The sequence below is a fragment of the Synchiropus splendidus genome, chromosome 16 (genome assembly GCF_027744825.2).
Source record: "Synchiropus splendidus isolate RoL2022-P1 chromosome 16, RoL_Sspl_1.0, whole genome shotgun sequence".
Classification (NCBI taxonomy): domain Eukaryota; kingdom Metazoa; phylum Chordata; class Actinopteri; order Syngnathiformes; family Callionymidae; genus Synchiropus; species Synchiropus splendidus.
Genome location: NC_071349.1, coordinates 15059652 through 15076402, shown reverse-complemented (window position 1 = coordinate 15076402; position 16751 = coordinate 15059652).

Here is a 16751-nt window from a genome sequence, read left to right as displayed (position 1 = left end):
AATATTTGTATCTACCTCAGTCCACATTCTGCGAAAGAGACTTTTGATTCTGGTACCGGACGTGAACCGCAGGTGGAGCAGGATCGTGTTCCTCTCCAGGAGATCGCTCCCTCGCCTCTGTGCTGTTATAGAATGTTAATAAAAAGCTCTGGTGATTTCATGTATTCTGATATTTGTAGCTAGTTAGAGGAACATCATAGCGATAGCGTGCCGCCGGCTCTTAATAAGCGCGAGTGTTGACAGAACTTTGTACATCTTATCTGGATTCAATATCTCCCTTCCATCCGACCCCAGAGCAATATACCCCGCTGTAATTAAAGATAATGGGTAGATGGAGAGATAGCGGGGCCTGGCGCAGGGGCCCCTCTGCCACAGAGTGACGGGTGAGGACAGACATGCCCAGCCTGCCTCCATATTTCATCCCTGTTAATTCCTCCGCCTGCTTGTCACTGCTTCCTCCTCACTGACACGAGCTGCTTACAGTCTCGTGGTAGCAGAAGTGGAAGCTTTTGTTGAGCGATGTGGCTCCAAAACAAGCAGATGGGTGTTAACTTTTCAAGGGCCGTTCCAAACCGCTTTGTCTTTGACCTTCAAGGACTATGAATGGTGAGGTTCCTTGTCTTGGTTAGAGCTCTGCTTAACTGTTGCTGCTAGTTCTCGATGAGTCATTTTATGGAAACAATCTTTACACAATGAGCTTCATGAACTTGAAGGTGAAATTAGAATTCTGATCTTCCAAATAATAAATGCTAATTCCACTCCGGCTTTGAAACCGACCTCAAACAACCGCCACCGAAGTGATCCTGCACAAAGTCTGATCCGAGTTTGAAGCCTAAATCCAACCAAGGTGCTAAGATCAATATCATTTTTGATCGGACCAGTGTTTGAAGAAGTCAGATTGCTTTATGTTCCGACATCGGTTTTTTGTTGGCGCAGCATTACTTAATATTCCACAGCTTTTTGTTTACCCCAGGTGGGCTCGGACATGAAATGGCGTGCGCGGTGGCGGACCGTAATGCCCCTGGGCATCTCACCGCTGTCATGTTGTCAAAGTTTTCTCTACCCCAACGCTTCTGTTCTTCTCACCACCGACCCGATTGGCCGCCCCTCTCTTCCCTCCTCGTCTGTTGTTATGTCGCCGTGAACATGAAATACAGTTGGGCACCACATTTATCATATATTTCATTATTTCGCCTTCTTCACCTCTCAGTCCGGGACGCAAGGTCCTTCATTTTTCACATGAGCGCTTTTCTTATCATTGTTGGTCCCCTCCCTGTCCCGCCGCTGACTTAAAGGCAATAAAACACCAAACATTCTGTAAAACACCGGCGCCTCTCCGCCAGTGGAAGCCCAGCCTCGCCTCGCTGGGAAATTATGATAATAACTCAGGGGCAGTTGGAGCTGAGGGGTCGTGGATGGGGCGCCATGGTAGAGGGTCCCCGGAGTAGGGACAGGTCAAGGTGGACCAGAGAGGGTCGCTGACCTTCTCGCCTGCTGTAAACTCTTCTGTCATCTCCGTGGTACAATCAAGTTTTGGGGGAGGGAGAACACGGTGGGTGAAAAGTCTGTGAACCTGAAGCTGAAGCTTGTTACTCCAGACCTTGAAGGCTTTAAAGTCAAAGAAAATATTTGGGAGTGATCCAGAAATAATCATGGTTTTATCCATTACCCGGGTCTCCTGGGTTACGGGGGGTTTGAGCCGGGTACAAAGGTCAAGAGGCAGTAGACACCCTGGACAGGAAGCCAGTACATCCCAGAGCACAGACCTACTGATGATATAGAGTCGCTTATTAACAGGCGCTTGTTTCTAGGCAATGGGAGGAAACCGGAGCGCCACCTGGACATGGCTGTTGACATGAATACCCAGTCCATGACGGATCACCCCGCAACAATGGGATTATGAGTCCCACCTAGGTTGGTTTGAGACTCTCAACAGAAACCTTGTCTGATGTGGAGCCACATTTTAGCTGGAAGAACAAGTAAAGCTACGTTCGCGAAAGGCCTGGTAGTTCCTGAAGTATTTGGTTTACAAGACCTTGGAATCTCGGAGAAAGCTGAACCAGGACAGAATAAGTGCAGTGCGTGTTAGGGACCACGACGTCCTGGCAGTGTTTGGGGCTGAGTGTGTGGGTGAAAGAGAGTCAGAGCCTCCAGAGTGATTTATTTGCCGTGGTCTTCTTTATCCTAAAATATTGAGCTGAAAAGACAGAATTATCAGCTCAAAAATGGTTAATAAAATAGGTAATACAAATAAAATGGAAAAAACAATTGGTTCATTCTCATTTTAGTATTACATTTATGTATAATATAGAAACCACATAATACATACGAACAAATAATGTATTATCCTGGATTGTAAACCTTGTTTTGTGGCAGCATCTCGCCGTACATGGCGCCCTGATGGTGACGAGGTCACCGCAGCTTCTGTTGGCTGTTCGTGCCTCAAACGTGGTAATGGGTTGGGAGAGGGTGAGGGGTTGGACTTGGTCCCACAACACCTCTCGGTGGTGTGTGAATAAGAAAGAGTGCGAACAGGAAGTGAGCCCCGGCTTGACCGCAGAGGTGCTGACAGTGGGGATCCAAGGGGATGGTGGGCGGCGGGGTGTGAGAGTGCACCTGTTCCAGCCCGGCACCCCCCTCGCAGCAGGGCCTCGCTGGTGTCTTCAGCTTCTCCTGGCATCTGTGACGGGGGCCGGGGACCGGTCCCTCCTCAGGAGCTCTCTTTGCTTTTCTTACAGGGAAGACGAGAAGCGCTGGAGGCTCCATCTGCCGAGGGCTCCGTCTGGGGAAAGGGGCTGCCACAGGGGTCTCGCAGCGGCAGTCCAGAGTGTGGCACATCACACATCACACACCAGCTGGCCAGGCCCTTTCTACTGTAAACACACTAATGACCACCACACACACACACACACACACACACACACACACTAAACACAATAAACACTGAGTGATGGAGTCAAGGGTGAGATCCAGATATCTGAGCTTCAGTCTGAGTGATAGAGATCTGTGGGTTGGAGATGTAGCTGGTGAGGTTGCTGGGTTCAAGCTCAAGCTCATGCGAAATGCCTTTGGACTCTTGAGTCAGTCGACCACGTACCTGAGTCCTGCCACCAAATCTTTTCTGGCCTGAGGGCGTGAATGTTTTCTAATGAGGTCATGGACGTTGCCACTGGTTACGTTCTTATCTGGGTTCCTCACCAAGTTGGATCCTTCTGGGGGAGCTGTACTAGCCTCAGTGCGGCCCTGATTTCTGCAGCTCTCCAGTCGTTTTTCTAGTCCAAGTTCCGATCCTGGTGGCACCAGTGGTCGAGCCCATCCAGATAGAAATGTCCCTCTCTGGAGCAGCCCGTTCCGCTCTCCAGACACCTGAGAGATGGAACATCTCCAGTGAGTCCTCGACACACATACCCTTCATGTGTTCACAATCTTTAGGCTACTGCAACATCTGGTGGCTACAGACAGCTTCTCCTCAGGAAATCATCTTGCACTCAGTCAGTCGGGTGGTTTGGTGTTCTGATGGGGGATCACCCTCGCAACACCCATAAGATTCATGCAAAGATGTGACCTGATTCCTGAGCAAGGCTGGTTTGAGACTAAAAGAAACCTTGTCTGATGTGGAGCCACATTTTAGCTGGAAGAACAAGTAAAGCTACGTTCGCGAAAGGCCTTGAAGTGTTAGTTCCTGAAGCATTTGGTTTACGAGACCTTGGAATCTCAGAGACAGAATAAGTGCAATGTGTGTTAGGGACCACGACGTCCTGGCACTTGTTTCTGGACAGCGGGAGGAAACCAGAGTGCCACCTGGACTTGACTGTTGACATGAATTCCCAGTAGATGGCGGATCACCCTCGCAACACTTGGAAGATTCATGCAATGATGTGACCTGATTCCTGAGCAAGGCTGGTTTGAGACTCCTAAAAGAAACCTTGTCTGATGTGGAGCCACATTTTAGCTGGAAGAACAAGTAAAGCTACGTTCGCGAAAGGCCTTGAAGTGTTAGTTCCTGAAGCATTTGGTTTTGAGACCTCGGAATCTTGGAGACAGAATAAGTGCAGCGCGTGTCAGGGACCACGACGTCCTGGCAGTGTTTGGGGCTGAGTGGGCGGCTGAAAGAGAGTCAGAGCCTCCAGAGTGATTTATTTGCCAAATCAGGACACAATGAGTCGATTATGAGTCGTCTAATACGGCGGAGTGTTTGGGGAGCTGCTAATTGGTCGTGATTGAGTTGCAGTCTGGGAGCGAGCGAGGAGGGAAGCTTGGCGGCGGCGGCTGTCACGCAATCTCCGGCTAATCACAGCGCCCAAATTAAAACTGCCTGTTTGGGCTGCTGGGACGGTGGGGGGTCGCTCGCTGCCCGAGCTGCTCTTGTTTGTGAGCGAGTGTGTGTGTGTGTGTGGGGGGGATGCGGGGGGTCTGGATGAGGACAGTGAAGGAGCCCCACTCAGCAAAGCTCTTGTACTAATCTGTGTGCGTGTGCGTGTGTGTGTGTGGAGGCAACACATAATGTAAACAGACAACATCAGTGACTAAACACAACCAAGTCATAAAACTAAGTCTGTGTTGAATAAAAGACAGTCGCGTGGAGAATACAGTGGAATGAATACAGCCAGAAGAAATCGCTGATCTAATCTCATATAAATTTATGATCATGGGTTTGACTTCCTCTTATGCTGCTACTGAGTTGTATTAATAGACTTCGTTATTATATATAATTAATTACTGTATTATTCATATTGGATTTACGTTTGGGGGCTGCAGTTCCACCGGCCGCCACAGAGGGGCAGTGTTTAACTGCACAGCACCGAGGTAGTGACGTCATGAGCGGGCGCTCCAGAGGTGTGATTAAAAACAGTGCAGCTTTATGATGCTCGTTTTCGTGAAGAAATATTGTGCCAGATTGTGTATTTGCTACGTTTGCGCATTTTAATTATCTTTTTTTTTGGTTTAAAAAGATGAAGAATCTGCAAATATATTTTTAAACGTATAAATGTTCCACATGTTTTAAATGAAAGCAACAATGTTGATAACAATGTCATATTCTTTTATTTTTCGATTGTTCAAAGTATGTATCATTACTTTTACTTTTTTATTTTCACTTTATTTATATTTTACTCAATAGAAAATGCATTTACCTTCATTTTAGTGCATTAATTTTCTGTCTTATGATCATTTTGTCCAAAAGAAATCATTTTAATGTCCAGTATTTTCCTTTTCATATCCAGTTTTAAATATTTAGATTTGATCATTATTTCAGTTATATTCACAGAAATATATTTTTACATTTTGTAGACATCAGTTGATGAAATAAGAATGATGGATTATAATTACTGTAGAGTTAATAACTTTAGTCATTTCAATTATGATTCATATAATAATTCTTGTTAAATATATTCCCCCCTGTCGACCTGTCAGCTTCACTTTTATCATAATGATAATAATAATAATAATGTAGATTTTGTTCCACCATGGTCAATTGTGTTTGTTGGTTTCATGCTTGACAACTTTTTATTATTTTTCATGTACAGGCAGTTCAAAATATTCACCACCAGCTCTTCATTTAAATGTTCTGACTGCCATGAATTGTTTATTATGGTGTTCAATAATCCAAAAGAATTCACTTTTGTCTTAATAATCCAGGACGTTTTCTTCACTTCATGATGGAACTCATGTTGTATTTTTTTCAGTTGTTAGTTGACATGCCTCAGTGTCTCGCGTACGTCGGTTCTGGTTCCTGTTTTAGAGCTGCAGAGCTTCCTGCTCCGGCCTGCTCTGATTCTTCATGCTCCTCTTGTCCTCCGAGGCCTCGCCGAAGAAACCTGCCCGGGGTTTCGGGCATAAATGGGATTAATTCCCAAAGAATGTCCTTTGCTCTTCCTGCCGTAATTTCATTTGCAGCTCCGCACCCTGAATCGCCAAACAGGCAGTGGAGCGGAACCAGAGGCCCGGTGGGCCCCTGCTCCACCTTCAGGTTACGTTACCTTGATGTCGCCGCTGCAGGACGGCGCCTCCCACTGAAGGGGACAATCCTATTAGCCGCCGCCGCTAACGTGTCCGAGTGTCGCGCCGCCGTTGGGTTGACCCGAGGAACCTTTTTCTGTCAGTCGTGTCGCGGTCAGAGACACAAAACCGCTGACTCATCACACTTTTGAAAGCAGCATCTGAAACCAAGGGATTGTCAACATTCACTTTCTTCTTTTAATCCCAGGTTGCGTGGGCAGCCGCTGGATTAAGGAGCTCCTGACGTCGCTCTCCACAGAAGCTCCTCCTGCTCTCTGGGGGAATAAAGAGACCTCTTCTCGCCAGTGTGTCCTGACCTCCTCCCACCTCACAAGTCCAGGAGACACCTTGGTGACCCCAACTGGCTTCACCTGAAGGTTCTGCAGGTCCGGTAACCCTCACTAATATACTCCAACAGAACCTCAGTTACACATACACACTTGTATTTCTGTCCTTGTGGGGACATTGTGAGGTTTCCCCAGCTCCTCACCCTAAGTCTAACCATCCAGACCTGGACTAACAAAGGCCATCTCATCTCATCTGACCTAAAAACTAGGGGTGGGATTCGATTACAAAAATTAATCTGATTAATTTGAGAATTTGTGATGAATTAATCTCAATTAATCGCTGTTTAATGGCATAAGAATATTTGCCACAAGCACAATTTGGTATATGACTGAATCAAATGATGGAGCCACACATACATTTAAACCGCAAAATATTGTTTATTTTGCATCAGTTTGACAGTAGCACAATAAACCACGATGGTGGCTATATTCAAGTTTTTATATCTCCTTATTTAAACTAAAGCTCTTTTCATGTCCTGAAAATATTTGTATAAGAATTTCAAGTCCATTCAGAGTAGTGGAAACTCTGGCCGTTGTGTAGTGAAAAACCTCCCTGAACAAAAGCAAACGGATGCTTTTGTTTGCTTTTGTTCAGGGCTTCCTCCATGTTTGTTGTTGTTGTTCTCATCCTAGCTGCCACGCGTCTTGTGCATCAGTGGGATCAGTGGACCAGGAGCTCCTGCACTTACAAAGCTTCCCTCTTGTCTGGAGAGCAAACGGTTAAATTAAATTAAAACCCCACCACTACAATAAAGATGGCTGCCAGGACTCTAAACCAAAGTTACACCCAAATGTAATGACCCTGTTATTTTGTAGTCTTCATCCTCAAATAGAGGCTTAACCTGGTGGGGTCCAGCCAAAAGTCTCGTCCCAATCACAAGGATAGAGTTTTGTCAAGATCTGGTGCCCACAAAGTGGGACACACACAGACAGCACACACAAATGGCACCATGTGGCGTGCCCTCACTGACACAACTGTTCTGAACGCCTCGCTCACACACACACACGTGCGCCTCGTGGTGTCCAGCTTCTCCTGAGTGCAGCATCTCTTTTCGTCATTGTTTTATTTGACGAACAAAAGAGTCGGCGGTAAACATCCGCTCAAATCAACCCAAAGGTCGCTCAACTTGGTTAATTACTCCAGAAATGTAAAATTATTTCAGCTCGACTCCATTAAGGCCCGAGAGAGTCCGAGCTCCCGGCGAGCGCTCGCGCCGCCATCAATCACACGCTGCTAATTAGCCATTTTACCGCCATTAAACGCGACACTCAGACTTTCCGCTGCCCCTCCTTCCATCTCAACCCCCCCCTTCCCACCCCCCGCTTCTGTCGCAAAGTTATCAGGAACTTGTGAGAATGCGAGTCATAGGTGGAGGTCAGGAGCGTGAGCTTGAGCGTGAGCGTCAGTAAAAACACGTGAAAAGTGAGTCTCGTCATGACTCACGTGTCGTCCAGTACCTGTGTTTTTACTTCCTCCCTGATACGCTGCCGCGCTAACACACGACAATAGTCGCTTTCATGTTGCTCTCCTTAAAGTTCCGACTTCGCCTGAACGCCTCACTAGCGCAAGTCGTCGCGCACATACCGAGCCAACGTTTGCGCCCGCCCCCAGGTGAAACATGTAATTACGTGCGGACTTGTTAAATGTTTGGATGAACCTTAGCTCCGTTTCCCTCGCTGTCACTGTCTTTCGCCGCTGCCCCCGCCTCCCCCGACGTCCTCCATTAGCCCATTAGCAGTTATGTGATATGCTGATGGGGCAGTGGACAGAGAAAGTGGGTACATTAAGCCCGACCACTGCTTGTGTTATGGACTGCTCTTTTAAGGAGCCACTGAAGGACGAAGCCGGGCTCAAGAACAGGACATGTGACCGCCGCAGACCTGATGGGAGGGTAATGTGAGCTCAGCTGAGTTTGTAAATGAGGTCCCTCTGACCTCTGTCTTGAGTCTGAGGCAGCGTTTTAGGGTCATTCCGGAAAGTCCGGCGGAAATGACAGGGCCACCAATTACTTTGATGTTACTTTGTATGCTCGGTCTTATTCATTCAAATTCAATGTTCGGATCAAACATTCTCCAGTTTTATATATGTGTCGTCATATGAGTGTCCACCAGAGGGCGCCGAAGCGGAGACACGCTTCTGGAATTGCTCGGACAGAGGTCTCATCACACGCCTGGTTTTGTTCCGAGAGATGTTAGTTAATAGAGAGGAAGCTAGTGATTGAAGATTATGAATTTCCTGTCAAAAATGACGCTGTATGGAGTTAAAAGTAATTAAAAGAAGTAGCTTTTTCTGATACACTTGAAGCCCACGTTTTGTGTTTCGAGGTTTTTTTCTCCCTGGTTAATGTGATTTCTTCAGGATGGAACATTGATGTTGCGTTCTGCGCGTGCTTTCTAGCAGATGAAGAAAACGGAAGGCGTCCAAACGGATGCAGGGACGTGAACTGTACGTGACTCGTCTTCCTCAGATGCGCTCCACCACTGTACAGCCAACAGGTCACGGTTAGCAAACACGTCAGCTTCCACCCGTCACATCGCTCAATTTGTCCCCAGTTAGGCTGTAATGGAAGGCTGACAGCCCGCCTGCCACGGGACCCTTGAGCCTTGGCGCGCGAGTCAGTCCGCGTGAGTGTGTATGTGGCTCCGCCAGAGTGTGTCGCCGAGCGTGACTGTGTGTTATTCACACTGACGAGCTCCACTGTTCACTGTCACCTCTCATTGTGAGGGGAAATAAGCCTGCAGAGGCCTGTGGAGGAGAGGAGGGGGGACCCCGCAACACCACGGCGGGACCGGTCTGCAGGTCCAGAGATGCGTGCGGCCACATTAGCGGAGGTGGTGGTGGTGTTTGTTTTGCTGTGAAGTCTCCAGCAGCAGGACTCAGGTTGAGCCAGCGGGCCTGCGGAGACACTTCCTCTCTGTGTCCCGTCCTGCCGAGAGCCCGGACAGCAGGTACCTGGTTCTGAGCCCCGTTCATCAGCACCAGAAGAAAGCACCCTCGGCGGGGGGCCGGGCAGCGAGCCACCTCCGCGAGCCTCACACCGTAGAAGGAGGCGGAGAGTTAAACCCGCAGCTGATGTGTGTTTTGTTGCCGTCCTATGAGCGCGTGAAGGACTGTTCTCTCTCCACTCCTCCATTTCTTCTCTTCTCCAGAGAGCGCAAACATCCCGTCGCTCTCTCAACCCCCTGATTGTTTTTGTTCTCGGGAGCAGACAAATAGAGTTTGGCCTGCTACAAAAGAAAGCTCATCTGATCTCACTGCCCTGAAGGGCCTGTGATTGGAAAATTATGGCGCAGCCCCCGCCCCCCGCCGTATTGTCTGCACCAGACTCTTGTGTTGTGGACGGCCATCAGCTGAATGGACCGGACACTTGGTGGAGACCTTTGTCAATATAGTGGAGTGATTGGGAAGATTCAGGGCTGGAAGCACCGAACATCTGTTGTGCACTGAGGGGTGACATCAAGATGATGTCCAGAGTCAAGGCGGGAAGTCCGACCGTTTGGAAGTTTTGGGTGTATCTGGAGCGTTGGGACGAGACTGTTCCGATAGGCGCAAGAGGGTTCTCCCTATTGTCAGGTGGGAGACATCAGACCGCATTGATGGTGGTCGTCCTTTTCTTCTTGTACAACAAGGGCTCTTTTCTATGGAGAGACATATCGTGGACTTGAGCGTTCAAAGTTGACGCAGTGCCCTTGAGCCTTGCGCATAGCGTACCTCCAGAGAACTACCGTAATATCCGGACTATAATCCACTACTTTTTTCTCGCGGTCTGTGCTTACGCAACAGCGCGGCTGATATATGGATTTTTATGGACTGAAATCAGAGGTGATAAAATCCATGAAATCCAAGGCTTTTTATTTACCCGTAAAGCACTCAGAATGTTTTGTTTTCGCCCGCGTGTCCACAGCTCTGTCTGAGTCGATCTCCTGGAGATCTGGAATCAAGAAACAGGTGTCGGAACTTAGGGCACGCGGGTGAAAACAGCGCATTTTGAGCGCTTTAATGAGAATAAAAGCCGTCTCGAGACAAAGTGCGTTCGGCTCAAAAGTCCGACGTGAACACAAGCGAGTCGGGTTTTGGCTGCTGACTTGATCCATGCTGGAGAGCTGCACTTTGTCTATTGTGAGAGCAGCGCGGATAAATCAAGACGCTCCGTATTACGCAGCTTTGTTTCTGCTGTTTCCTCACTCTCAACCCCGTTTTCAAAACTAGTTTTGAAAAGCGTTTTTAAGCTGGTGCACCACTGACCTGTCCACAGCGCAGACAGCACCACCGAACCTGTGACTAATAATCCGGTGCACTCTACAGTCTGGAAATTACGATACATTTTCCGAGTCTCCAAACGCAACTCAAAATTCTGACTTAAAGAAGTGGAGCTTACGGTGAGACCTGGCTTCTTAGTTTGCCTATTGGGGGGTCGATGATGAAACCAGGGCGAGCGACTCGCCGTTTTCTCTTTTGTGTGAGAACGACCTGTTGCAGCTGCCGAGTGGCTCCAAACCATCTGTCCCTGCGACTGGAGAGCTTTTCTCATAAGTGATTACGAGTAAAACAAGGGGCTTGTCAGCGCGCACCCTCAAGATTTGAGGTCAATTTCGCCTCCTGATTGTGTGTCTTTCTCAGGGTGGGGGAGCCAGAGTTTACTGTAGCGGCACTGAAGCGTCATCAGGAGTAAAACCCTGGCTCTCTCCACTCCATCCTTTTGTCCCGCACCCCCCCCCCCTTCAGCCCTGGCCCTCTGCCTGCTCCTTCGCTCACCCCCCATGTTCGCAAATCACTCCTTCCCGTGTCAGCAGGTAAATTGTTTTGTCCTCCCATTCCCTGCTTTCATTACCTTGTGTAAATTAAGCGATATGTCGTCCACCGGTGCGAGCCAGAGCACTCGCCGCGCCGACGCCAAAATCATGAGATTTGGCATAATAAATGAAGACAAACTGGCAGTAGCAGTGCTCCTCTCCACGCCGGCTCGCCTTCATTATTCGCTTAACTTGCCGGAGAAAATGACTTAACCCTGACCCGAGCATTACGTCCCATATTCACTCCAGATAAAAGCCTTTTTACAGCGCACAACAATTTATATTCCAGCAAAGAGGCTGCTTTTCTCTGTCACTTTTCCAATCTCAGCTCCTGAACACACGTCATTAAACTTGTCTTGCCTTCCTGTATTTGTCCATCAGTCCTTCTTTTTACATAAAACCTGGCAGCATTGTTCTGCGGTTTGATGACACCCGCTCATTTTTCCCCCCCCTCCGAGTGTTTGATTGGAAGAAATATAGCCGAGCCGCGGCTATCTCTGCTCCTGTGTGGAATCATGCACTTGATGAAATAGTCTTCCCCCTGCAAGAATAATAAAAACAGACTTGTGCATTACAGGGGGCTCTCAATCTGCCAGCTGAGCGAAGAAAACCCGCCCTGCCTCCTGACAGAGTTTTATAGTTATCCCCACAGATAAATGGAAACGGTGACCAGGCGGCGAGAGGCCACGCTGGAGCCCATATGGACCGCCGGGTGGGACGATAGCGGAGGAGCTGTTAACACCCGAGACCCCCCCCGACTCCCTTCCGTGTAAATGTTTATGTTTAAGCAACAGCTCACAGGAACACAACCAGACTCGGCCCCAGAGGTGGCGTTTGATGGTTAAATCATCATAAAGCTAGATAATGAAGTCTTCCCGCCTAGGTGCGCCACAAGAAAGCTAAAGATGCCGGCGTCGGCTTTTCACTTCAATGAAACTGAAGGGAGGTTGCCATGATGTGGCTGTAAGTGGTTTGAATGTATAGAGGAGGAGCCTGTTTTACTGTCTGAGCTCAGTCATCTGGGGCAGACTCAAACTAGAACCTCTGCTCCTGCTCAAAGAGAGACGGAGAGTGGTGACCTCTAGGTGGGAGGAGGCCCAGGGCAGACCAGGGATACTCCAGTGAAATCTCCCGGGTCATGTGGTCACTCTGAACACATTTATTTTTTTCAACATATTCTCATAAATGTGTGGTATTTTGGTGTTGTCCAGGAGGTCGGCCTTGTTGTATGTTGTTCCTCTTCTGTGGCATTCAAAACCGATGGATAGGGTTAGGACAGGTGTGCGGGGAAGGTGATCGTAATAAGCTCCGATTGTTAGTCCTCTTTTTCGTGCCAATGAGCTCAACACACGGCGCAGTAAAGGTACGCAAAAACTCATGAACACATCAGGAACAGGAAATGATGGTGATGGTTTTCATGAGCGCAACCTTTAGGAGTGCCCCAACCTAGGGCTTAACCTTTAACCCCTTTTTTTTAGCCTGTCAGACCAGACCTTTGCAAGGTGAGGCCCGGGGGCCATGTGCGACCCAATGCCGGTATTTTCGTGGTCCATTTGACGTCAGACTAAAACTAATATGTCCTCATTTTTCTGCCTTTTTTCGCTCTTGCTTTTTTAGTCCCCTCCACTACTTCAGCAGTAAATATAGCATCTTCTTCTTTTAAATTTTTCTTCTTTTCATTGGCCATTTTTGTGTTTTTCTTGTTCCTCAAAATACATTGAAGGAATACTGAAAATATATTTTGAGATAAATTGCTTTTTTTTATCTTCTGCTTCACGGTAAACTATCAAAACTAGTTGAGCGTCTATGTTTTACACTTGAATTATAACTTTGTCTTTAGTTTACAAAGTATTAACTTAAAATAATGAAACTTTTTTTGAGCCTTTTGTTGACATACAAGAACACAAATATGCTGAGAAATAAGAAGAAGTGGAAGTCCATAGTTTATTCATACTCAAAGTAATAGGTTTCATGGCATATTTACACGTCTTAATATCCTTACTTACATTTAATCTTTTTAGGTTTATTTTGTCCTTGTTACTTAAGTATATATTTTGGATATTTTTCCGTCATGTTTTGTCATCGCTGTCTTGCTTTTGGCGTGATGCCCCCTCACAACTGTTACAGTTTCTAATGTGGCCCTTTAGGAAGTGGAATTGCCCACCTGTGTGTGTTAGACGTCAGGAAATGCTACGCTTCAATTCAAAGCGATGTGTCACCAATCTTTTGGAAGAACGAATGGCTTTTCAGATTTGAGTAGCTAGTAAGGTCACCAGCAGAGGGAGCCCACAATTCAAACTGTCCGATTTTATTTTATATGGAAGAACAAGTATAGCTACGTCTCGAATCTGAGTGGAACATTCGCAGCTTGACTATAACATTCTGTGCTCTCCACCTTTTAGGTTTGGGTCAAAATGTCCAGTTGGCTGGTGCCTTCAGTCCAACGTAAGTCATTCTCAGGTTTCATACGCTCCCGAACGCCACGCGAGAACCTTTCCCCACCGACCTCTCATCACACCGGCTTGAGGAAATATCAGTCCGATCCCCGACGTCATGACTCCAGGAGAGATTTGGATGATAGAAGTTATCGGCGTCTGATTAAAACGCTGGAAACAGGAGGCGCTGTCATCAGAGGAGGCAGGAGCGACGGCCGATTAAACGGAGGTTAAAAGTTGTGCTGTGATTGTATTTGAAGATTTGGTCGTCAGGGACGCTAATCAGCGCTAAACGCTGCTCCACTCCACCTGACGCAGGAATAATCAGCCGGCTGAACAGGCTCATCAATCCATGGCTGGATGAGGAGCCGCTCGGCCGCCGCCTTCTCTTCCTCCTTCCCTTGTTATAGTCAGATTTTTACCGTTTAAATGATGCTTTGGTGAGAAAACACATTCTCTCCCACAGAATCCATCACTTTATGATCTGCTCTTTGACTGTATTAATAACCCGAGTTTGAGCTGGACAGGTTTATTCCATTCGAGGAGCGCAGATAAACTCAAGTCATTTTTTACTATGTGAAAGTTTCCCAAGGTTGTTTGGGGAGTCAGAGCTGCTCCCTTGTTCTACAAGTCACGCCGCCGTGACTCTTTAAGTGATCATTATTACCATACAAATAGACAGATCTATTTAACAACCCTCCTTTTATCGCTCATTCTTCAGTGTTGCTTCTCTCAAAGACGTTGAAATGCTCTCCTGCCTTTTTTTCTTGGCAGGGAAAGCGTCTCCCGCTTGATAAAAGCCGGCAGCAATAGAAGACGCAAGGCTGACATCTTCTTAAGAGGTGATAGGAGAGCCAAGTGGAATGGGATGGAGCAGTCACTCTTTTCACAGATAGGTCGCTCATTTCTGGTGGCTGAGAGTTTGCATCCCAAGTGACGCTCTGCCCGGGACAGATAGCTCACTCCGGCTGCGTTCATTATTTCATTCTCTCCTCTCACATCTCCGCGACTGCGGCTTTAATGAGCTACCAATTTCCCTCAAGTCCTGATAAGAATCTCGGAATTCAGATTCAGAGACAACATGTTTAATCACCACTCTTTCTTGGAGAGACGGCAGAAATCAATTATTTCTCATAGACAATGGTGATTGAAATGAAAAGGAGAGGGTTTTAAAACAAAGCGCGGCGATAAGTGTCTCGGAGGAGAGAAGCGGCGCGTGCTTCTTTCGAAAAACAAAGACGTGTAATAGTTCGGCTTTTAAAGTTACGGCGAAGAATAGCTTCAGTTGTCCAGTCGGAGGCTTCGAAGAAGTCTGTGTTCCTGCTCCACGTCGTCATTCATGCTGAACTAGTTCAGCAACTATGTTTTACACTTGAGTTGTAACTTTGTCTTTAGTTCACAAATGATTTACTTACAATAACCAAACTTTTCTGTGCCTTTTGTTTACATACAAGCACATTGAACAACAAGGAGAACTGGAGGCGCCACTGAACCAGGAAGAAACGCACATAAACAAAGCATCTGGCACTTCAGAAACACACACAGGGATATACTAGGACGTTCAAGCACAAAGAAACATGAAGGAGGACACAAGGCTGCTATATATAGGCTGAGTTTTCAGTGTAGAAACATGGACAATCTGGACCACAGCACAGGAATCTGGAGGCGGATATACTGCAGTTGTTGGCGTTGTAGCAATATATTTCATATATGCGCAGTGACTGCGCGACCCAGAGGACAGAGAGGGGTGGGGTCCGAAAACAAAACACCAAAATTGACCTAGGTGGCAAAGAAAGAGCTGAGCCAAAACCCAAGCTATGAACCAGCTTGTGCACGTGTTGGTCATGGGGCAGCAGTCAAAGTGAAGAGGCCCAAACTTCCCTCTTCCTGAAAACCTCCTCCTTTGGGGGGGAATGATCTTTCTGTGGCTTCTGGGGTTCTACTCTGAGTCTCTCCCGGTTGACTGAGCTTCTATCTGTAAGAGAGAGTCCAGACACCCGGCAGAGAAACTCGTAATGGCAAAAGTAAGAGTAGAGATCGAGGGATGGCTTTTGACTCAGCTCTTTTCCAGGTGTCTTCAGTCGCTAAAAACAGAACGAACATTTCATTACTTGAGAGATAAATGAGGTTTTTCAGCCTGTGAAACATGGAACTAAGCCTCGGTGGAAACTGAGACTATGACAGAGACAATGGATATTAAATACCTGAGAAGCTGCTCACTAAATTGAAAGCGTGTTTCCTGAGGGGGAAGGATCCAAAGGTTGCTTGTAAAAGACGCTTCATGAGGCAGTGGCTATGATTATTATTATTATTTTTAAGTGTAGCCGCTCACAGGGTCTGGGATGCAGAACAATGGTGGACCCTGGAGCCTGGCCTCCCCACAGGGCCGGACGGGAGCGGGCCCGGGGCTGGAGCTGCTCGGTGGGCTGAAATATGGAGGCGACAGATAAGGTGGCAGCAGCACAGCGAGGCCCACTCCCACAGGCCCGAGGGGAAATTTGCAGTTATTAAGAGGAAGATGAGACCGATTAAACCGCTTTTGTACTCTGAGAATTTTCTTTTTTTTTTATTATTGGGCTTTCATTGGAGCGCTGAAATAACTAATAAACGCCTTGCACGTGTGCTTTAAGAGATTCATTACCGAGTTGTAGCACTGCTATTGTTTTGACTTGATGGAGGTAATAGAATGAGGCTAATCTGCAAATCATTTACAGACACAATGGTAATATTGAATTTAACACTTGCCGACACGCAGCAGATTACCTCACTTCCTTGTCTTGTTTCTTGTTTAATGCATATAATATTGTAGTTGATGTTGAAGTGAATTGAATGTGATTGTGTTTAAGAGATTAAATGTCCGTTACACTTGAGGTTATTATATTCTAGTCATGATATAATAAGTACCAATAACAGTTTCCATCCATAATGTCTATTACAGTGCATTAGTTTGTTATTATGTGGAACATATGAAAGCTTTAAAAGGCAGTAATGGAAAAATATATCGCAGTCTATGATGATACAAAAGCTAAAAATTAAGTATTATAATAGAAGTTAGATAAAATAACGTGACAGAAAATTATCAATACAATATAACAAAGTTATATAGCAATATTATTACAAAACTATGCTTAAATAATTCCGTCACACAGATTGATTTTAGAGTGATCAAAAGTATTTT